We start from the raw sequence: 23,387 nt of genomic DNA on the forward strand, positions 1-23,387 counted from the left end.
CATGTAGTTATTTTGTTACATCACCCTGATGTCATAATTATCATGTTCGGACATGTCGTTTACCTTCGTCTTCCGTTCGCGGCAAGCAATACCAACTTTAGTATACGTGAAGCTAGAGAAACGGCCATGCGCGCGTTATGAGCGTGGCATGTAGTCATGTTGTTTCATGACATGCATCTCGTGATTATAATACTTGCACAAGTCACATACCTTCGTCATTCATTCATGTCCCGTAACATCAAAATTTTTATGTAAGGCTAGCAAAACGGCTGCGAGCGCATGATGGGCATGGCATGTAGTCAAGTTGATAGATGATACACATCTCATAGCTGTCATCTTTGCACGAGTCACATACATTTCTAATCTATTCATGCCCCGGAATACCAAATTTGGTATATCTGAAGCTAGCGAAACGACAGCGAGCCCGCCATGATCGTATGGCGTGCTGTCATGACTTACATGACATGCATGTTATGATTTCCACGTTAGGGCATGTCATTTATGTTCGCCATGCAGTTATGTCACACCATAACTCTTTTGCAACATGTCATGTGAACAAAACTACCACTGGAGCAGCAAGACAATGAAAAGTAAATCATGAAAGTCATGACATATATTTCATGATTTTCATGTCGTAACAAGTCCATTATGTAAACATACAAGAGAGCTAAAAGTTGTAGGCGGCTAGATAGATAGATAGATAGATAGATAGATAGATAGATAGATAGATAGATAGATAGATAGATAGATAGATAGATAGATAGATAGATAGATAGATAGATAGATAGATAGATAGATAGATAGATAGATAGATAGATAGATAGATAGATAGATAGATAGATAGATAGATAGATAGATAGATAGATAGATAGATAGATAGATAGATAGATAGATAGATAGATACGCTCAAGGTCACCGCAGCTCGCTAAGAAACGCTTCGCACTTAATTACAAAGGAGTGGTCAATAAGTACTCTTCTGTAGTGTTATGCATATAGAAACATTGAATGTCAAACCTGATGCAGAACCGAGGATATATCAGTGACACTTCTCGCCCAATGCTGATCTCCTTGACATGCTATTTGCGTTCACAAACAGCAAAGCCTTGAGGATTTCAAACCCTCGAAGCATCTCAGGGCTCCTAAAAAGCATGTTCTTTGCCTTGCTAAGGGACTCCGAAACTTCCGCAGAACTTTCAAAGTATAAATTACTTGTAGAGAGAAAGCTATTGTCGTGTCGCAACTGGGATCTTGCGCAGCGCCGTAGTTGTCTACCGCTGCGGCCGGTGTCCGTAACCACAACGCACGAAATTAGAAGAAAACCTAGTATTAATGACACAGTGGGGCTCGAGTTTGGGTCCGCTACGTGCCAACCCAGTATTACACCACTGAAACACGCCGGTGAACGATACTTTTTGGCAAACTTGCCTGATGCAGGCAAGATGTCGAAAAAGATATCGCGTTAATCCGACTTACAAAGCGTTTGAAATAAGCGAAAGAAGAACCAGTCACCGCACAATGCAGATAGCGTAACCAGTGGGCCGTACAATGCTTCAACCCACTACAAAATCTTGTTCTTGTTTTCCTATTAATTGGGGTGCATACCCACTTCAGCCTTAATTTCTCATCGCCGTCAGCCACTTCATGAACAATTAGTACAAAATCGCTCGCAATTGTGTAGTGGATACCACCTTCTCAGAGGAATGACGCAAAATAGCATAGTGAATGCCGGCCTACTACACTAATGTTTTTATTATTAATGCCATAGTGGGCATCAAGTAAGTGTGCGTGCAGCAGTTACCTAATCAGTGTTTAGAAAAGACTCTGATAGGTCTGCTTTCTAGCTTCCGCTGTCACTGTGCTGCGCCTTTCTTGCAGGCCTGGTATTTTTATTTCAAGAGTTAAGCCTTTGAATGAGACTCTACTTTGCTCTCTGCTCAGCAGGTCTAAAGCAACTGCTATGTATGCTTACACTATCAGACGCAGACTCTCACAAATGTCATAGAATTACTGATAAGCATTTCTTAACAGTTTCTAACACAAGATGTAAATAATATCAATGACTGAAAAGTCTCCTTTTCTCCTTTGTCTTAATCATTGCTGTTCGCCCTCTCCTCCTTCTTGAAGTAAACAGTCTACGATGCAGTTCCAAATTAAATATAACTGCCATGATTCCCATAGAGTCAATGTCCGATACACTTGAAAGTGCTTCACCGGGATGCTATGATTGGTACAGATAATTCCTGCGGCTCATATCGATCGCTCCTATCTAGCACACAGTGCCGGCTTGGATACTATAAAAATATTTGCTTATACTGAGCCCATGGTATGTAAATGTGGAGTCTTAAAATGCTGCGCAGAAAGGGCGTTCTTTAAGATTTCTTAGACGTCACTACGAAACCTTTTAGTTGTTTTTATTGGCAATGCTGAAATCAATTTTGTTATGCAAGATGATCGGCAGAAAACTCAGATTTATGTGTACGGGGCGCCAATGTGCCCACTTTGCTTACTAAGTCTTGACTGCTAACCTTTACCGAAGCTTTAACTACAGCTTTAAGTTCACCACCTTTCTTCAAAAGGGAAGTGCATTTAATAAATTGAATTGTTAGATAGTACTGCATACACATTTGTTTTTAAATCTACCTCGAAGTAATGTGTATTTCATATGTATGAGATGGCGTTTCAAAGCGATGAACATTAAGTTTCTTATCGCAGGTCACGCCCACATATCAAAATGAGCTCTAGAGCTGTTGCTGGATCCGGCAAAACGTGCTCTCGTTGTCGTAATCACGGCATGCGAGTAGTCCTTAAGGGGCACAAACGGACGTGTCCGTACCGCTACTGCACCTGTGATCACTGCAACCTCGTCACGATGCGGAGGCAAATACTGGCCGAAGAGGCGTCCATTCAGAAGAAGCAGGAGGCCGAGTCCACTCTGCTGGCAGCCGGTCAACTCTGCAGGCATGAAAATTTGGGTAAGTTTTTATTACCACAGGCAAGATGACCCTGCAGCCGCTAAAACCAACCTCCCCAGCGTCTCATTTGCGCAGTTTTCTATATTAGAGCCGCGATATTTGACCGACTAAAGTACAGGTTTATATGACTTATGTCGTGAGAAAATAATAAATATACGCCGCATGGTCTCGGAGCTTTTCCCGGCACTTGAAACAATAATAGAGGGGACGTATAGTCACTCTCATCCGGTACTATGGCTCCGCACTCCAGCATTTTATCGATCTCATGTTTCATGATCTTCGTTTGCACAAAGGAACAGCAATACGGCTTGAAACGAATTGGCTCCTCACAAGTCAGCTCGATATCTTGTTCAATCACCATCGTGTTACCGGCACGGTCCGCAAACACATCTTTCAACTCAAAAACAATCACCCTCAAGTCCTCCTTCTGGACTTCACTTAACCTAGGCTCCAGGTTCAACTGCTCCAAGGTCACATCTGATCCCCTTTCTATTACATCATAAGAAGTCAAAATTTCTGCTCCTTCTTCCTCTGAAGCATCCAAAAGCAAATTTACGACCACTTGACGTTGAACGTATGGTTTCATTAAGTTACTGTGGTAAATTTTGTTCGGCCTCCCTCCTAATTTAAATTCATAATTGGTATCAGGAAGCTTCTATAATACTTTCGCGGGCCCTTCCCAAGAAACCTCAAGCTTGTTTTTTTTAACGGCCGCAGAAGCCTTACCAGACTTCACAGGTGCGTTTCTTCGCCGATTTGTCGCAGTACTCCTTCGACAACACTTGTGCTGCCTTCATGTGGCTCTCCACAAGATCTTGAGCCAAGCCTCTGAAGGCAGTTGAGAACATACGCAACTACATTAGGGTCCTCATCTAACCCTCCCAGGACTCTCGTAGCATTCGCAATGGTGTTCTCAAACTGCGGCCATACACAAGGTCTGTGGGGCTAAAACCAGTGCTCTCATGAGAGCTGATCTCAAAGCGTACATAGCGGGAGAAACACATGCTTCCCAGTCGCATTTGTGCTCGTAGCAAAAAGCTTTCAGAATCAATTTTTAGAACGGAATGCATACGCTCTCCCGGATTAGATTGCGGGTGATGGATCAAGCTGTGCACTACTTTTATTCCGCATTTATCCAGAAAGGTAGAGGTAAGGCCGCTGGTGAAGACACCACCGTTTTCGCATTGTATTTCAGGCGGGAATCCGACGCGTGCGAATATAGAGAGCAGAGCATCCATGACATGAGAGGAATTTTACTCCTTAGGGATGTCGCTTCTGGAAATTTTGTGCCTACACAGAGGGCCGTCAGGATGTACAGACAACCTTGCCTTGACTCTGGCAATGGACCGATGATATCAATTACTAGGTGCCGACAAGGTTCTGTGATAATTGTCACAACTTTCATGGGTGCCTTCCACTTGTCCGCGGATTTCCCCGCTCTCTGACAAGTGTCGCAGGAGCGTACAAAGTCTTCAATATCCTTCCAGCAATTCGGCCAATAAAACTCAACGTAAATTTTAGAATTTGTCTTCTTTATGCCGAGATGTCCTGCCCACACGTTTTCATGCGACAGTTCCAATAGTTAGCGACGATACTTTAGAGGCACCAAGAGCTGCTCATACTAGCGACCTTGTACATTAGTGTAGCTCTAATACAGGAACCCCGCCTTCTCAAAAAAAAAAAGAAAACATTCTCTTTCTTTGTTCCCAACTTTACGCTTTCGATTAGCGCTTTAAAGAAGAATCCCTCTCGCTGCTCTCGAATGAGCGTTTCTCGGTCAACTCTCGACAGCTCACTCAAACATTTCGCTACAGGCGAGAGCGTAAAACCCTTCTCACTCACTCAATGACGCCAAGTCGTCTTCTCCGCCGACAGAGAGAGCGCCAGTCGCTTCGGCGACGGGCCACTCGAGTGACTGCTCGAATGACTCACCCGGAGAATTTCCTGTCCGAAGTTCCATCGACTTGCCGCCAAGGTCACACTGACCAGCAGCTTTTGCAGGTAGTGTTTCACTACATTGAACAACACGAAGTGCCTGCGAAAGCTTCCGCGCTTGTGATCGCATGAGGGCCACCTACGCTAAGTTGGAGAAGAATGATTCACCCTGATGTTTGAGAAGCTTCTCAGTTATTCAAAAAATGATAAGGAAAACGATCGCGAAGCGTGGCAGACACAGCCGCTTCGTTGCGAAGCTTACCCAATGGGCCTTCAATGACAACCGTAGCGACTCGTAAGCAAGCACTCTGCTCCTCGGCCACTTGCCTGATCCACGTGCATTCTCCCGTAAAGTTGTCCGGAGACACAAATGACAAATGGACAACGTCCATGGTTGCCGCTGAGTCTCGTAGTGCTCGACATGTTTTCCCATTCACACTAATTTCCTGAAGATGCGGCTCTAATAACCACATGTTCTTTTCCGATTATCGGATTGTTGCGAAAGCAAACTTTTGTTTACAGTTTACCGCGAGGTGCTTTTCCTTTTTGCAGTTGTAGCAGATTAGCGGCTTCCGTGCTTCAAACACCCGTATGATATCAGGGCGCTGTTTGGGAGGAGGAGGAGGAGATAAACTTTATTCATCCCAAGAGGGAAAGGTGCGGTGGTAGAGTGCCAGAGGAGCCTACCCAGCGTAGGTCTCCGCTTCCCTCATGGCCCAATCCAGGATCTTGTCCTGGACCTCGGGCGCCGAGCTGCACATAGCAGCCTCCCACTGCTCCTTACTATTGATGTGTAGAAAATTGGGTGGTGGGTTTCGAGTACACTCCCACATGATATGGTCTAGGTTAGCTCTTCGTTGGCAGAAAATGCACAAAGGGGAGGGGTATATCGCAGGGCGTATAAGATGGCAAAAGTTGGTAGGAAATGTACGCGTGTGTAACTGGCGCCATAATATTTCATGGTAGCGCGAAGCTCCATGACGTAAGGGGGGGGGGATATATAGTGCGCTGTAGGCGGTAGTGATTTGTTATATCGTGGAAGGTCAAATGACGATCTCTCACGCTGAAAAAGGCCGCGTAGTCTAAGGCGCCATCTGAGGCCTGCGCTCGGCCGGTCATTCCTCGAGCAAAGGTATGAGTCGCCTTATCGCCATTCAACCCCACATGCGCGGGCGTCCATATGAGAGCAACCTCTTGCATGGGAGGATGTTTCTTATGAATTGAAAGAACAGTTGATGAGATGCGACCTGTGCTTAAGTTGCACGTGGCAGTTTTGGAGTCACTTACAATCACAGTGATATTGGGGATGGATAGACCTAAAGCAAAGGCAGCCTCTTCTGCCTCCTCCGAAGAGTTGACAGTGACGGATGCCGTTGTGAGCGCCTTGCCGTTATAATCGACAGCAGAGAGGGCATAGGATGAGGAGGATGGGTATTCTGCCACATCGACATACAGCATGTCATTGGCTCCATGCAATTTTTTTCGGAAGAGCTTTTGCTCTTTGAATTCGACGCTTAGTGCCATATGTTGAATGCATATTGTTATGAAGGGGCGTTACGAGTAATTGTTTGTGTATGTTTAGGGGAATGTTGTATTTAGCATTCGTGAGTGAGGTTAAGTTAATTCGAGTAGACGATAAAATGTGGCGACCTGCGCGAGTGGTCGCGAGCCTTGCGTATTGAGCTGCTAAATGGGCTTCATGGTTTTCACATAGGGTATTTATGACTCCTGTCTGGTGGAGTCGTGCGTTAGAGGTATTGATGCCTAGCAATGCCCAGCGCGTATTTGTAAACTCTGCGGAGGAGGGTCTTGACCGATTCCTCCTCTGGCAATTTAAGGTGAAGGGAAGGGAGAGTATACTTGATTTTACTAATCACAAAAGCTTTTATTACACGGAGTAGCTCTGACTCTCGGAGCCCTCCATTTTTTCCTGAGATTCTTCAAATCATTCCTATGGTGTTTTCAACGGTTTACCTCACTTGCATTCTACGCTTCCGTTTGCCCTTCCCCTACAGTGTCCTTTGTAAGAGGCGGGTCCTTCCTGATAATACGGTGCGGAGTGGGTTTCCGTTGATCAGGTTTCTTTGAAAAGCGCTCTTTTCTTTCACCCTTTTCAGCGCCCACTGCTCTGCTATGCAACATTCAGCGAGTAAAATACACCTCAGCTAACTCTGCTGCATTGTTTAGCTGTACTTCACCAAGCTTATCTTGCAGCCAAAGCCTTGACGTCATCCTCAATGCAGCGGCAGAATTGTTCTAATGCAATGCATTCTACAACCTTATCGTGCTCATTATAAACATCTTCGCCCTTGAGCAATTCAATTAAAACGGCTTTAGAAGGAAACGCGAAGTTAACGTGTGACTCATCCCCCTTCTTAGCATACCGGAACCTTTGCCGGAAAGCCTCGGGTGAGAACTTATAACGTCTTATAAGCTCTTCCTTAACCTCGTCATAGCTCACACCTACTTCCCCCGACAAGCACGTTATCACGTCGGACACTTCGCCAGGAAGTAGAGATAACAGGTTCTACACCCAAACAGACCGCTCCGAAACATTTCGCTCCCAGGCGTGTTCAAACTTGACGAGATATTTCGCCATGCCCTCGCCTACTACGAGCGGTGGCAGTTGGTCCCGAATTTTACTACCACTGACCTGAACCGTCGCAGAAGCTATGCTAGGTGCGTGCGAACACTGTAGGATTGCCAATTCTATTCCTTTCAACTTGAGACGTTCCTGTCTCTCGGCCTCTTCACTGCGTTCTCGCCTTTCTGCTCCTTTGCGTTCGCGAACTTCTTGCCTTTTTGCCTCCTCGTGGCGTGCTTTGATATTCGCCCAGGCCTCATCGACTTTCTCAGCCGTCGCTCCTTCATTCTTGATGATCTCGAGGATCGCTTGCTTTCGTTTCGCACAGCCGCCAAGTTTTTCACAATTTCTTTACTTTTACACCCCCTACCAAGCACGGGATCGAGTATGCTGTAGAAATGAAATCTCAGCATGTGTAAGGGTGAATTAATGCTGGCTCACGCACCCGTCTCCTGTTTATTATGATTTCAAACGATTCGGCAATTTCATGCGTGCGCTGCTCTCTATGCCTAATAAGCACAGTGGTCTTGTTGAACTCAGCTGCGCAGCCGCACTGTTGGCAGTGGAGAGCAAGACGTGTAGATAGTGTACCTTTCATAGAGGTAGCACGCTTTCTTCGGTGGTCTGGTTTGAGCATTACACATCTGTGTCCCATGTATGTTTGTGTGTTTTTTTGCGCCGTTTCTAACTATGAAACAACACCAACTTGCCCAACTACCATTGCTAATGAAGAAAAATACCTTTATTTTAGTCCTGCGGAATGCGACTGAGTCCCGCGCCCTGCTTAATCCCAAGTAGGGACAGCCAAGCCGAGCCTGCATGCCTGCCACCTTGGGGTCCCGCTAGACAGCCGTGAGCTGATCAGTGGGAGTGGGGCTACGTAGAAGCATCTCCCACTCCTCGAGTGTGACGCTTGAGTCCATGTCTTGGCACGTGCTGAGTATATGCTCTAATGCGGCTGTCTCACCACATAACGAGCACAGGTGTCACAGAACGAGCGCTAAACAAGAGCGCGCCGCCAAATACTTGCGACAACGGGCGGCAGAAACGCCGCGAGGTAAAAAGAAAAAAAAAGAAAGCAAACATCCAGGGCTCCCGGGCGCGCGCTCTCCCCGCAGAAGCACGGCTTCGCAGACGATCCTCCTCACCCCACATCGGCGGCCCAGCAAGACCGCGATTTTTCTAGAACGAAGGAGGCGGGGTCAGACCGAGTGAATCATCCTCGGGAGAGGGCAGTCGAACCGTCTCGTGCCTCTCCCCAGCCTTCGCTGCGTATCGCGCCGACGAAATGACGAGAAACATCTGGAAAGTCGCGCGCAAGGTATTTAACCGAGCAGCCGAGACGAGAAATCAGGAGAAGACGGAAAGTTAGCGCCGGAGCGCGTAGGAATTCCGCCGTGTAGTCGGCGAAGGTTCCGCCCGTAGTGACAGAACAGGAGGAGACGGAAGTGAGCGCCAGAGTGCGTAGAGATTCCGCCGTGTAGTCGGCGAAGTTTTTGGTCCGTAGGGACGGCTCGAGCTACAGGCAAGAGCGTGGGTTTACCGCTATCGAGCGAGGACGCGTGGCAACAGCTGCGTGTGTGAAGCCGACGTGTTCGGGCGAAGAAGTTGAAGTTTGAAGAGTGGCCAATTGAAGACGGGAAGTTTCCTGGAAGAGAAACTTCGAGAACTACGGAACGACAACAACGCTGGACTTTGAGTGAGTGATTCTCGGAAGAGTATCATTCAGACTTTTGTTCCAAGGACTTTGGACTGAATAGGTTTTCTATCTCTTTAGTCCTTAAGTGTCTTGGTTGTTCAATGCATGCGACTGCATTGTAGTGCGTATTGTTGTCTGTGTCAGTTGTTTTGAGTGTGGCTGATTGTACTGTGTAGTACGTTGTCTGATTGGTGACGTATTGTATGTAACTATTGTGGAGGGCGCATTCTTGTGTGTTGTTTTCGATCTGCCATTTCTGAGAATATAATATTTGTTTTGTTTATCAACTCTCGGCTCTGACTTGTTCTTTGGGCCACAGCCGGCGTCCGCTGGCGCGCCGAAAAGGACCACTCTAAATTGTCCACGCTTTCGTGGTGCGGTTCGGGGGGCCGATACTTCGGCTCTTAGAATTAGCCCGGCGATCGCCTCCCTAATAAACGGGACAGGTGTGACAATTAATCTGGCGTCCGCGAATCAGGACCTTTTGGTGCACAGTGTGTCCAAAGTAGTGAGAAAGAGCCTCGAGTTGTTGATAGTGCTATCGGAACGATTTTGTGTGTTGTTCAGTGTTCTCGTTAACGAGTGCAGGGGAGTGTTCCGATAGACTGATTTAGGCAGATACTTTTTGCACGCGGCAAGGTTTTAGTTGCGAGTTGCGAGACACAATGGATCTCGAAAAGTTAGTTGCTCTTGGTGAAAAGATGGGTCTTTCCGGCGCCGAACTACGGAAATGGGTAAGCCAGAAGGAGAAAGAGGCGGTGGAGAGAGAGAGGTTGGCGGCAGAGAGGGCCAAGGAAGAAAAGGCAGCTGAGTTGGAGAGAGAAAGGCTGGCCGCTGAAAGGGCGAGAGAAGAAAGAGAAGCAAAGGAGCGACAGCTGAAAGAAGAAAGAGAGGCAAAAGAGCGACAGCTGAAGGAAGAACGAGAGCAGCAATTGAAGTTGGAGCTGAAGCGAGAAAAGTTGGCAGCCGAAAGGGCGAGAGAAGAAAGAGAGGCAAAAGAGCGCCAGCTGAAAGAAGAAAGAGAGGAAAGGGAGCGGCAGCGGCAGCACGAGATGGAACTCGAGCGGCTCCGTTTGCAACAGCGAAGCGAAACTCCCGTCCAAGCTAGAGTTGAAAGCAGCGAACGGGAAGATCACGGCTTCCGCTTGAACCCAAGCAAGCTGCTCGTAGCGTTTGATGAAAGGAAGGACGACCTAGACGCGTACCTCCACAGATTTGAGACGATTGCGAGGAGCCAGAATTGGCCGGAACAGCAATGGGCAACTGCTTTGAGCACCTGCTTGAGTGGTGAAGCGCTCAGTGTGTACGGTAGGCTGACGCCGACCGATGCAGCCAACTACGCAAAGGTGAAAGCGGCTTTGTTGAAGCGATTTAGATTCACTGTGGAAGGATTCCGGGACAGATTTCGGACAGGAAAGCCAGCTGATGGTGAGACGGCTACGCAGTATGCCGCCCGACTTTGCCATTATTTCGACAGATGGATTGAACTTTCAGGGACAGCGCAGGAGTACGATGAACTTAGAGAGCTCCTAATTAGAGAACAATTCCTTACTAGTTGCCACCCAAGCCTGTCGCTTTATCTGAAAGAGAGGAAGGCTGAGTCATTTGAAGGAATGCTTGAATTAGCTGATCAATTCTTGGAAGCGCAAGGTGGCACTAATTTGGCCAAGGTAAAGAAGGAGTGTCCCGACGATTCGAAGAAATTGGCTCCCGAAGAAAAGAAGCGTGCACCAGAGAGCATTCCGCGATGTTTTCTGTGCAACCGAGTGGGTCATCGCGCGAAAAACTGTCGAACGATCTTTACGAGCCCTACGGTTGTAAAATGTTTCAAGTGTGGTCAGACTGGGCACAAAGCAGATGCATGTCGGAACGGAGTGAGTCAAACTCACCAGGTATCCTGTGTTCAAGCGGCACCGAAATCTGATAATAATGCCGTCACTGATGGATTCGTAGAATTGAAAAATGGGGAGAAAATTCCTATTGTTGGTGCTGTAATGTCAAAACAGCCAACCGGTGTTACGAAAGGAATGCCAACGCTGCCTGGAAAAGTTGCGGACAAAAAGATTACGGTGTTAAGAGATACCGGCAGTTCCACTGTTATCGTGCGGAGAAATTTGGTACGGGAAAGTGAGTTGACAGGCAGAACGAAACCGGTTTGCCTAATTGACCGTACGGTTCGGATGCTTCCCGAAGCAGAAATTGAGGTTGAAACCCCGTACTTCAGCGGGAAGGTTACCGCTCTATGCATGACGACCCCACTGTATGACCTTGTCATCGGAAACATCGTCGGGGCGCGAGGGCCGAATGATCCAGAATGTTTGGGAGAAGACCCGAAGATAGAGCCCTCGCCAACACAGCGGCCGCGAGATACAAGGGAGGAGCATCCCGTGACGGATCTCACTAGAGCCCGAGGCGAAGCCGCAGCGCAAGAGACAGCGAAGGAGAAGACGATCGTGTCGAATAAGTTCACGGGCCGAGCAACCGGACTTACGTCGGCACGACCTCAACCGACCGACAATGTAAAGGAGACGGAGTTGGCCAGCCGGGCAAAATGTAGAGGCATTATCAAGCGGGTAAATAAACAGACAGAACCCGTCGAATGTAATGACGCGTTAACGGTGTCGGAAGAGACAACGATGGCTGAGACGACGCCTCAGATATCGTCGTTGGAAAGGGCTCGCCGAAAAAGAACATGGAAGCACAAGAAGAGATCGAGCGAGCACCGCAAAAGGGGGCGCAAGCGCTGTTCGAAGTACTCAAGATAGGTGCTGAGGTGGAATCAGAATGTGTTCGGCAGGGCTGAGTGACATATGTTGTGTTAAGGTTCTTGTTATCCTGTGTCTCAAGTGTATGTCGAGTGAGTCAGTGTTCTGTGCGATGGTGTGATGTATAGTGTTGTATAATTGTTGGATAGACAGAACTTTGTACGGTTGTATTGTTTAGAATGTGTGATGAAGTGTTGTAGGCATGTACCTGTGGCTATATTTCATGTGTTGTGGAATTGAACTACAATGTACGATCGTATTGAGTGATATATTGTGAATGTGAAGTGTCATGAGCGACGGATTGTGTTACAGTCTGTGAGAATGTGTGGTGACTGTTCGCGCTCGTCTGTGTGGTTTTTGAATATTATGAGATAATATTCTTAAAGTGGGGGGCAGTGTCACAGAACGAGCGCTAAACAAGAGCGCGCCGCCAAATACTTGCGACAACGGGCGGCAGAAACGCCGCGAGGTAAAAAGAAAAAAAAAGAAAGCAAACATCCAGGGCTCCCGGGCGCGCGCTCTCCCCGCAGAAGCACGGCTTCGCAGACGATCCTCCTCACCCCACATCGGCGGCCCAGCAAGACCGCGATTTTTCTAGAACGAAGGAGGCGGGGTCAGACCGAGTGAATCATCCTCGGGAGAGGGCAGTCGAACCGTCTCGTGCCTCTCCCCAGCCTTCGCTGCGTATCGCGCCGACGAAATGACGAGAAACATCTGGAAAGTCGCGCGCAAGGTATTTAACCGAGCAGCCGAGACGAGAAATCAGGAGAAGACGGAAAGTTAGCGCCGGAGCGCGTAGGAATTCCGCCGTGTAGTCGGCGAAGGTTCTGCCCGTAGTGACAGAACAGGAGGAGACGGAAGTGAGCGCCAGAGTGCGTAGAGATTCCGCCGTGTAGTCGGCGAAGTTTTTGGTCCGTAGGGACGGCTCGAGCTACAGGCAAGAGCGTGGGTTTACCGCTATCGAGCGAGGACGCGTGGCAACAGCTGCGTGTGTGAAGCCGACGTGTTCGGGCGAAGAAGTTGAAGTTTGAAGAGTGGCCAATTGAAGACGGGAAGTTTCCTGGAAGAGAAACTTCGAGAACTACGGAACGACAACAACGCTGGACTTTGAGTGAGTGATTCTCGGAAGAGTATCATTCAGACTTTTGTTCCAAGGACTTTGGACTGAATAGGTTTTCTATCTCTTTAGTCCTTAAGTGTCTTGGTTGTTCAATGCATGCGACTGCATTGTAGTGCGTATTGTTGTCTGTGTCAGTTGTTTTGAGTGTGGCTGATTGTACTGTGTAGTACGTTGTCTGATTGGTGACGTATTGTATGTAACTATTGTGGAGGGCGCATTCTTGTGTGTTGTTTTCGATCTGCCATTTCTGAGAATATAATATTTGTTTTGTTTATCAACTCTCGGCTCTGACTTGTTCTTTGGGCCACAGCCGGCGTCCGCTGGCGCGCCGAAAAGGACCACTCTAAATTGTCCACGCTTTCGTGGTGCGGTTCGGGGGGCCGATACTTCGGCTCTTAGAATTAGCCCGGCGATCGCCTCCCTAATAAACGGGACAGGTGTGACAACAGGTCATTCGGAAAGACACCAGGGTATACGACGTAGGGAAACGCAGGACTTGGATAGGATACTCCTGACCACTACACAATATATCCAAACGCTTATTTGAAAAAGAAAAACACTACACAAGCCTTTCACTTTTACAACAAGGCGTCGCTAAAGTAAGCAATACTGTAAGTATTGCCAGACATACTTTTGAGTTGTGACATTTTCGATTGGCATTTTTTTTTGGCGTTCTAGTACACGCCAGGGCATCCCAAGTCAGATTTGACGCTGGATCGTAACGTTTGTCAATTGTTTCTTGGCCAGTATTGCTGAAAGATCGCCCCAACTTTGCTTGTAACCGCCTAGCTACAACTCCCAGACCCGGGCATAGGTAGCTTAACCGCATTGAGCCGAAAGGACAGAAATTTAGTAATAGAACTGGCATTCAATATCATTTAGTTTTATCATAAAAAGTGGACGTACCTAACGATCACTATAGATACTTACACGTGCTAGGTGTATACTTACTCTTTAAATTCTGTAATAGAGATGTTGGGCCACCAGCACTAGAATGAGGCTAGACAATAAGAATATAAATACCGGTTGCTGTATCTAGGATTGTTCATAGCTTGAAAGGTATATTGCTAATAAATAAAACTGCGGTTGAGCACGTACCTGTCCTGCGGTCAGTGAGACAGGGGTGACCACTATAGCCCTTGCTTTTTGCTACTTTTATTGAATATTTCTGTTTAAGTGTAAAAAATAACAGCGAAATTCGCGGTTCTAACTTGCATGAAGATGAGGTTAGCTGCCTTGCATACGCAGACAACATTTCAGTTTTATGAACAAATGGTGAGAGTATTATGCATGCTATGAATGCCGTAAAAAAACTTATGCCATGTGAGTCGTAGTGCCTTGGCGTCTGGTATGAGAATGGGACGTCACGCCTAGAGTACTTCTAGACAATAAATCGTAGGAAACACCAGTGAAGTATTTAGGGGTGCCACTGAAGTTCTATCGCAACAGTGAACCATAATGAAGAAAAGAAACACAGGCATTGCGCAATGATGTAGAAAAATGGAAAGGTTGAGGTATTACGATATTCGCACGGGCCACAACGTGCAACTTGTTTTTAGTGAGCAAGCTGTGGTACGTATTGAAGAGTTCACACTGCAGTAGAATAAGTGCACGAAAAGTACACAGAGTATTTTCAGTTTTCATTGGAGCTCTGTCTGGGAAAGACCGTGCCGCACCAACATCGTCAGAAAAGTTCGAGATGGCGGGCTTGAATTAGTTCATTTGTACATAAGACAACTTCTCAATGGTTTTCATTTCTACGTGATCTACATAGCCTTTTATTTTGAGAGCTGTTATACAACTAATGTTGCCTACAGTGCTACCGGGATTTTTCGTATCGTCGTCAAATGTGCGAGGACCAACACAGGGGTATTTAAAGAAACTTGTTTCGTCTTTCCACTTTCTATCAGTGAGATTTTCGTTCTAGTATCTGACAGAAGTATCATGTAAAAAATTTCATAAAGACCTTGTTGATGTTTTACTGCCCGTATGATTGTACCATAAGCTATACTGTGCAGGCCCAGGACAGGATGTTTTGAAACGTGTTACAAGAACGCTTGTAGCGCCAGGAATCAAAACTCTATTCTTTAAATTACATACTGGTACCTTACCAGTTAAAACGTGGTCTCAGGGTAGGGGATTATTTGTCCTATGGAGCACACATTGCCACTTATCTTGTAAACCGGAAACAATTGAACACGTGTTTATTGATTGCTGGAGTGTGGCCTTTTTCAAGGACATAATGCAGATAACCTTGAAGAAAGATTTACCATTAAGTCCACACAGCATCTGTTTTCTTTCGGTTAAAAACAAGCAGACGTACCTTATAGTCTCATCTTGCTTCTGGGCCTGCAGCGTATATGGAAAACCCAATGTATCTTTCGAAACGCCGGTGCAGAGGTGCTATCAGTGCGCCAATAAGATTGCGAATCTGTGTCAATTTCTTGAAGTGCCGTAGGGCTGAGAGGATGTACCAGACTGGATTGTGCGCATTGAGCCATTCTTACTGATGCCAAAGTGTTGATCAATAGCCATCTAAGAGCTGACGGTAATTAAATGAATTTTGTGGGTGTATTTTGTGACGCACTTGTATTTTCACAAATAGCTAAATATGGAAAAGGTGAAGAGTCTTGATATGCAAGGCAAGAAAGAAAAAAAAATAGCGCGAAAGGTATATGGCCAGTTTGCTGTGTTGTGTACGATTAAATGTTTACCGTAAGCTGTGCAGCTTCAAGCAATTTATGATTGACGTTCACAGTTATTTGTAGAAAGTGCTCTACGAGTTTTTTTTTTAAACGTCACTCCAGGAGTGATCTTACTCGTAGAGGGAGATGATGCACTCTAGCCCGACGAGATTGTAAGACTCGGTGAGAGATTATCCTAACTCTTGCAGAGAGAATACGAACTCTATCACAGAAGCCTGACCGTACTCTGGCAAGGAAGCTTGTTCACTCTCGTTCAGCCAAAGTACCAGCACGCTGTCGAGAGAGTGTGCCTACTCTGTGCAACCGAGAGTCCCCAGCGCTCCTGAAAAGAGCGTGAAGTATGGGACACTCATCTACTCACGCAATAGAGACTTGCCAGCACTCTATTGGGGCTGTGTGTTTAACGTTCAAACATTGGCACAAAATAGAGCAAGGCCACGAAAAAGCTCTTGAATACATGATCTTCACCCGTTTCACACAAATAGTGGCAAAAAAAGTTGCAGGATGCTGGAGCATTGTCTGGAAGACTAGAAAGTGATGACGCAACGGCCCCCATGTGCCCCGCCTTCAACCACACATCAAGGAAATGAAAGCTTCGCATTAGGTGTCTGAAACTATGCCGGAATATCTACTGAACGTACAACGGCTAAGAGTCCACAATGTCATAATTATTCCTTCGGAAAGTTGGCGATGCACTCACTACTTATCTCTATTAATTACTGGCTCTACTGAGGCAACTGAAAATTTTCTAATCTGTGCGCTGCTTCATACTGGCCATTTATTGTGGCGCAATTTGCAAGTTTTGACACCTTCAGGGATTTTATGGCTCTGCCACGCCAAACTACTTGCGTTGTGGACACGCTTCCCAATAAATAACTTTCAAATAGTATTCTTTTTTACTTTTAAAACTCTTATGAAATAAAAACGGTTGTTCTTGCCCCCGTAGATGTCCGCTGACGCGGTCGTCTGTAATCGATGTCGTAAGAAATAAAGAAACAGTTTAAAATAATCTATCTCGGAGATAATTTGATATGAATTCTGGCTTTTAGCGTAGCAGCACACGATTTCCCAAGCACCAAGCCACACCGGTGCCTGCATATTGTTTTCGTGTAGAACCTACGCAGGCTTCGTGCCAGGAATGAATCACGTTACCAGGTGGAATGCGGTGTTTTAGTAGAGTACAATAACAACCAGATGTCCAAAAACGCGAATTGCGTAACTAGATACTCGCTGCATCCTTCCCACCCGTCATTAAAGGCTCAGCTGTAATTTTTCATGACGATCTATCACACCATCAACAAAAGACAAATGTATGTAGCGGTAACACGCTTCTCCGAAAAACTAATAAGTAACCGCGCAAAGGCTGCTGCGGTAAGACACAACGATTATCAAGATTTGTGGTGAAGTGGTTGCCATGCAAGTGTACCTCTTGAAGCTGTTCGAAGAGTGTTTAAAAATACCCTATATTCACCGCTTTTCCAGATTTCGCTGCTACTGTGCCGCGCGTTTCGCGCACGCCTAGCGATTTTTACAAATTAGTTTCATGCAGCAACATGGCTCCGTGGAGCAATGCATTCTTGCGTCGCAGAAGGCGTTGCATCGATACACGCTGGGACCGAAAATTTTTATTCCTCATTCATTTGCACATGGAAAATTTTCGTTCGCGGACAACGCCGAGCTTTTGTTTACAACCAATCACGCCTACGCACACACCGCATTTCCTGAAAAATGAGCTCTTCAACACTGTTGTGTTAAAGCACCCCTTTTGCATTCAGCGAACCCTCTTAGGCTGATTCTTCTCTTACAACTCTTCTCTTCTCTTGCGAAAGGCTAATGTGCGTGCTGCACGACCACGGGGATGAATGGAATACCGCCGGCTATGACGTTTCTCTTGACTCATAAGACGTCGTTACGCGCAATGACACATTTGAAGGATGTCTCAATGTTTCCACGAAGCCTACGAAAATGCGTTTCACCTGTCGTTAGGAAACAATGAGTATCATTCGTACGAATAGGTTCTTTGTGTGACTCATCGATCTCTGGGAAGCGAAATGACGTTAGGAATACCAGCACTCGACGTTTCGCAGCGGCTTACCTGCGACATGCTAGTCGTGAAACCGAAGCGCCGCGCTATAGGATATAAGTTTCGCATCTTGCGAGTATGGAATTTTGGGTAACATTGTGAGCGACATCCCGAATGACTGCGTCAAAGAATTTGTTATTTTTGTATACATTTGGATTATCTGCATCTTTATTTGATGAAAACTGATCAGAATGAAGGCCCGAATTCTTCCAATTCTTCTGTTGGTATGTATATCTTTTTTTAATTTCGGCAGTCTTACTCTATTTTTTTTCACCACTGAGGTTTCATTTGCGAAACCTATCCTCTAATAGAATAACAAACACAATCATAACTATATTTACTTGAGCATCGGCATTATGACATTGAAAAAATTTGTTCTCACCACAAAGTGGTTAAAAGTGCTTCATTATGATGCCCCGCCATGGTGGTCTAGTGGCTAAGGTACTCGGCTGCTGACCCGTAGGTCGCGGGTTCAAATCCCGGCTGTGGCGGCTGCATTTCCGATGGAGGCGGAAATGCTGTAGGCCCGTGTACTCAGATTTGGGTGCACGTTAAAGAACCCCAGGTGGTCAAAATTTCCGGAGCCCTCCACTACGGCGTCTCTCATAATTATATGGTGGTTTTGGGACGTTAAACCACACAAATCAATCATTATGATGTACGAGAATACGAAGAAAGCTAAGTTGGACATTGAAAATAATTTTAAAATTAAAAACGGTTACAGTATATAAAAATAACTTCTCCGGAAAGTCTTCATTCGAATTCTACATCATATACACCATCAATCTACCTCGTTATCTCAAACAATAAGAACTGGCCCTCTAGTATAGCTACAATTAAACTGAATTTTTTTAAGTGACGGCGCTAAAACCGAAGAAGTTCGTTCTTCTGCAAATATAATTCTTCAGTTTTGTAAATTGTAGCAAGGCTCACAAGCCTTGTCCGTTTTACTCGGATTTTTATAGCTCCGTCTTGGGCTGTCACTTATATACATGACCGTTGGAAGAAAGGCCACTTGGTTCATTCCGCTTTCTAGTTTAAGTGCACAGCATGAAAAAAAATCCATGAGCCCTCTCCAACTAGCATGACTTATCGGCCTTGTTTAGAAACAAGCTACGCTGTAGCATTTAGGTATTTCGTGTTGCGTTTGACTTCGCTTATAGCCACATTCCATAGTTCTCCCTGCCAATGCGTTCGGAGTCCAAGCTTCATCAGAATGAAATGTGCAGCAACATTTTTGTTAATATTGTTACGTACAATCCAAATGGTGTACGAATAACTGTTTATTGGGGCGAACTTGTGCCCGAAAAGTAAAGGAAAATGTAGCGGCGTCTCTAACAGGCGATCAGCAAAAAGGGATCAGTCTCCGAGAAAACCCTCGAGCGGTGCACCACTTCTTTTTCGTCATAATCCCGTGCTGAGGAGGCGCACGCCGTCACGGCCTTTTCTTGTTTGATCATCAAGCCGCTGATCTCTTGGGGGGCGCATGAACTAGCGCGCGTAGTTTGAATACTGCGTTTGCCTTGCGTCATTATCCCTCCTCCAAAAACGCATCGTCCCGATGCGTAAAAACCGTGTTGCTGAGATGGTCTGAATGCTGGTTTCCATTGCAGAAATAGGTATTCCGCATAATCGGGTGTGTATAGTTCGATGTTCATTGCCTGTAATAGTATGGCTTCATTCTGACTACATGCATGATTTCTGTGCTCCTTTGGCATCTTGATGAGCTGACTTGTCCTTCCGGCGACACCTCGTAGTTCAAGGAGCTGACGCGACGAAGGACTCGGTAAGGGCCGAAATAGCGGCGCATAAGCTTTTCGGAAAGGCCAGGCGTTCGCACGGGAGTCCAAGTCCAAACTAGGTCACCTGGTGCGTAGTCGACTCCTCTCCGACGAAGGTTGTAACGGTTTGCGTCCACGCGTTGTTGTTGTTTTATGTGATGTCGCGCCAACTGCCGTGCTTCTTCGGCGCACTGAATGAATTCGCTGATGTCAGGCTTGTGCTCTGTATTGTCGCCTACAGGCAGCATTGCATCGAATGGTGTGGTAACTACTCGACCATAGACTAGCTGGAATGGCGTCACTTTAGTAGTCTCTTGCACAGCAGTATTGTAAGCGAAAGTGGCGTACGGTAGTATCTTGTCCCACGTACGGTGCTCCAAGTCAACGTAAATGGACAACATATCGGTTAGAGTTCTGTTGAGTCACTCGGGTAGCCCATTCGTTTGGAGGTGGTAAGCCGTTGTTTTCCTATGACTTGTGTGGGTAAGTTTCATAATGGACTGCGTCAGATTGGCTGTGAATGCAGTTCCTCGATCCGTGATAACCACCTTTGGGGCACCATGCCGTAGTACAATGTTAGTGACGAAAAATTCAGCTACTTCTATAGCCGTGCCCCTGGTGAGAGAGGCTGTCTCGGCATACCGGGTCAAGTAGTCTGTCGCCACTACTATCCATCGGTTGCCCATTGATGACGTAGGAAATGGACCAAGTAGATCAATTCTTACTTGTTCAAACGGAGACTCAGGTGGTTCGATTGGTTGGAGAAATCCTGCAGGTTTCAATGGAGGCGTTTTACGTCTCTGGCAATCTCTACATGTCCTTACATAATGCTGTACAGCATCCAGTAACTTTGGCCAGTAGTACTTGGTGCGGATGCGAGCCAATGTTCTACTCACTCCGAGGTGTCCTGCTGCTGGGTCATCGTGGCAGGCTTCCAGGATTGCGGGTCGCAAGGCCGAAGGAACGACGAGTAGGAATTTCTCCTGTCTGTGCTCGAAGTTTCTCTTGTATAAAACGTTATTTCTCATGAGGTACGAGGACAATCCCCGGACGAAAACTTGAGGAACACGCACGGGTTGCCCTTCCAGGTGCTTGATCAGTTTAAGCAACTCCGCGTTAGATCGCTGATATTCAGTCGTGTCTGCGGTGCTGACGGCCCCGAGAAACGGAAAGTCGTCTCCATCTTACACAGGTGCAGATTCCATTGGTGCGCGTGACAGGCAATGAGCATCGCTGTGCTTGCGACCCGACTTGTATACGACTGTTATGTCGTATTCTTGCAACCTGAGGCTCCATCTAGCAAGTCGCCCAGAAGGGTCCTTTAAGCCTGCGAGCCAGCACAACGAGTGATGATCGCTCACTGCTCGAAATGGTCTACCATATAAGTACGGTCGGAATTTCAGGATGGCCCATATTACCGCCAGACATTCTTTCTCCGTCGCCGAATAATTTATTTCAGCTCTCGATAGAGTGCGACTAGGATATGCGACCACTCTTTCCTCTCCGTTTTGCAGCTGCACAAGGACGGCGCCTAGTCCCAAATTGCTTGCGTCCGTGTGAATATCTGTTTCGGCTTCTTCGTGGAAATGTGCCAGGACGGGGTGGTGTAGGAGTCGCTGTCGTAGCTCATTGAACGCCTCTTTTTGCTCGCTTGTCCAGGTGAAAGGCGTGTCTTCTTTCGTCAGTCGGGTTAGTGGCTCTGCAATCATCAAAACATCTTTGATGAATCTTCTGTAATAGGCACAAAGTCCTAAGAATCGTCTCACAGCCCTTTTATCTGTCGGTCTAGGAAACTTTTCTACAGCTGCTGTCTTTTCGGGGTCAGGTCGAATGCCTTCAGAGCTAACCACATGACCGAGGAAAAGCAGTTCATGAAAACCAAAATGGCACTTTTGGGGTTTTATCGTCAGCCCTGCTGAACTAATCGCTTCGAGCACAGTCCGTAGTCGTTCCACATGCTGATCGAATGTGGCCTAAAAGATCACGACGTCATCGAGATAAACAAAACAGGACTGCCATTCTACCCCGGACAGCACAGTATCCATCATCCGCTGAAATGTGGCGGGTGTGGAACACAGGCCAAATGGGAGTACCTTGAACTCGTATAACCCATCTGGGGTCACAAAAGCAGTTTTCTTGTGATCTCGTTCGTCCACCTCTATCAGCCAGTATCCGCTCTTGAGGTCTACAGAGGAGAAGAATTTCGCGTCTCGTAGTCTTTCAAGGGTGTCATCGATCCTTGGAAGGGGATAGACATCCCGCTTTGTGACGACGTTCGATTTTCGGTAGTCAACGCAGAAGCGCAAGGTCTGGTCCTTTTTCTTTACCAGTACTACAGGTGAGGCCCATGGGCTGGCCGACGGTTGAATTACGTCGTCCCTCAGCATTTCTTCAACTTGGCCTCTGATGACTTCTCTCTCTTTTGGTGACACTCGGTACGGATGCTGGCAAATATGTCTAACAGATTTATCAATTATGATGCGGTGTTTGATTACAGATGTTCTTTGCACTTTCGATGACGTGGAAAAACATGAGGCGTACTCCCGTATAAGGCTCTGGATTTTTTGTTTCTGGTTCGGTGATAGGGCTGCTTCGGTGTGGATAGATGCGAGTATGAAATCTATTCCGTCAGGGTGCAGTGGTGCAGTCTCGGAAGAATTCAAATCCGTAATCGGAACGTAGTCGCGCAAGTGACCCACAACAGTTCCCTTCGCAAGGTGCTGCACCTCATTTCGGAAATTTGTCAGGAAGACACTCGTACACCCATCACGCAGTCGTACAATACCTCTTGCTGCACAGATCCCTTTCTCGAGTAATAGCCCAGTATCGCTTTCTGCCATTCCTTCATAGCCGTTGTACACATTGCTTTTTACGGTGACAACGATGATGGATCCTGCAGGTACTGTTACATCATCACCTGCAATCTGGAGCACATTCAATCGTTTTTCACTCTCGAATGTCGCGATGGCGTGTTTCGTCGAGAACGAGACGCACGTTTCCTGCAAGTTTATCACTGCGCCATTGGCCTGCAAAAAGTCCATTCCGATAATTACATCTCTTGAACACTCCGACAGGACAATGAAGCTGGCGAAGTAGGTGAAGCCACGTATCCCGACTCTAGAGGTACACATGCCTGCCGGATCGATGAGGTGTCCCCCGGTGGTTCGCACTTGTGGTCCTATCCAAGGGGTCAGCACTTTTTTCAGCGTTCTGGCAAGTCCCCTGCTCATGACGGAATAGTCTGCGCCTGTGTCTACCAAAGCATTCGTTTCGTAGCCGTCTATAATTACCGACAAACCACAAGCGACGTTACCATTTCCGCACGTAGTCTCGTGTCCATCATCACATTTTGAAATCGGCACTGGAGGTTGTTTTCTTGCGTCGGCAGCGGCCTTACCTCCCCAGGTCGCCGATTCTAGTTTTCCCGAAACGGGCTTTGGGGAAGTCGCCCCGGAGAGTTTGAAGATGGGCGCGGACTTGGTGACCGATACCTCAGTGGCGCTGTCGACCGAGACTTATGCTGCTGCGAGGAGTGAGCACCTTGGCGCGTTGACAAGTACTCCTCGATTTCAAAAGGTCGCTCCCCATTCCGTGGACAGGCAGCGTTTACGGGAAAACCCCGAAGTCCCGCTCGGCGATATTCACACATCCGGTAAAGATGGCCGGCTTCGCCGCAGTGGTAACAAAGCGGAATTCGATCAGGAGTGCGCCATATATCAGCTTTTCGGATCCTATAGTCTCGG

Source organism: Rhipicephalus microplus, chromosome 4, assembly GCF_043290135.1.
Source record: "Rhipicephalus microplus isolate Deutch F79 chromosome 4, USDA_Rmic, whole genome shotgun sequence".
NCBI lineage: Eukaryota > Metazoa > Arthropoda > Arachnida > Ixodida > Ixodidae > Rhipicephalus > Rhipicephalus microplus.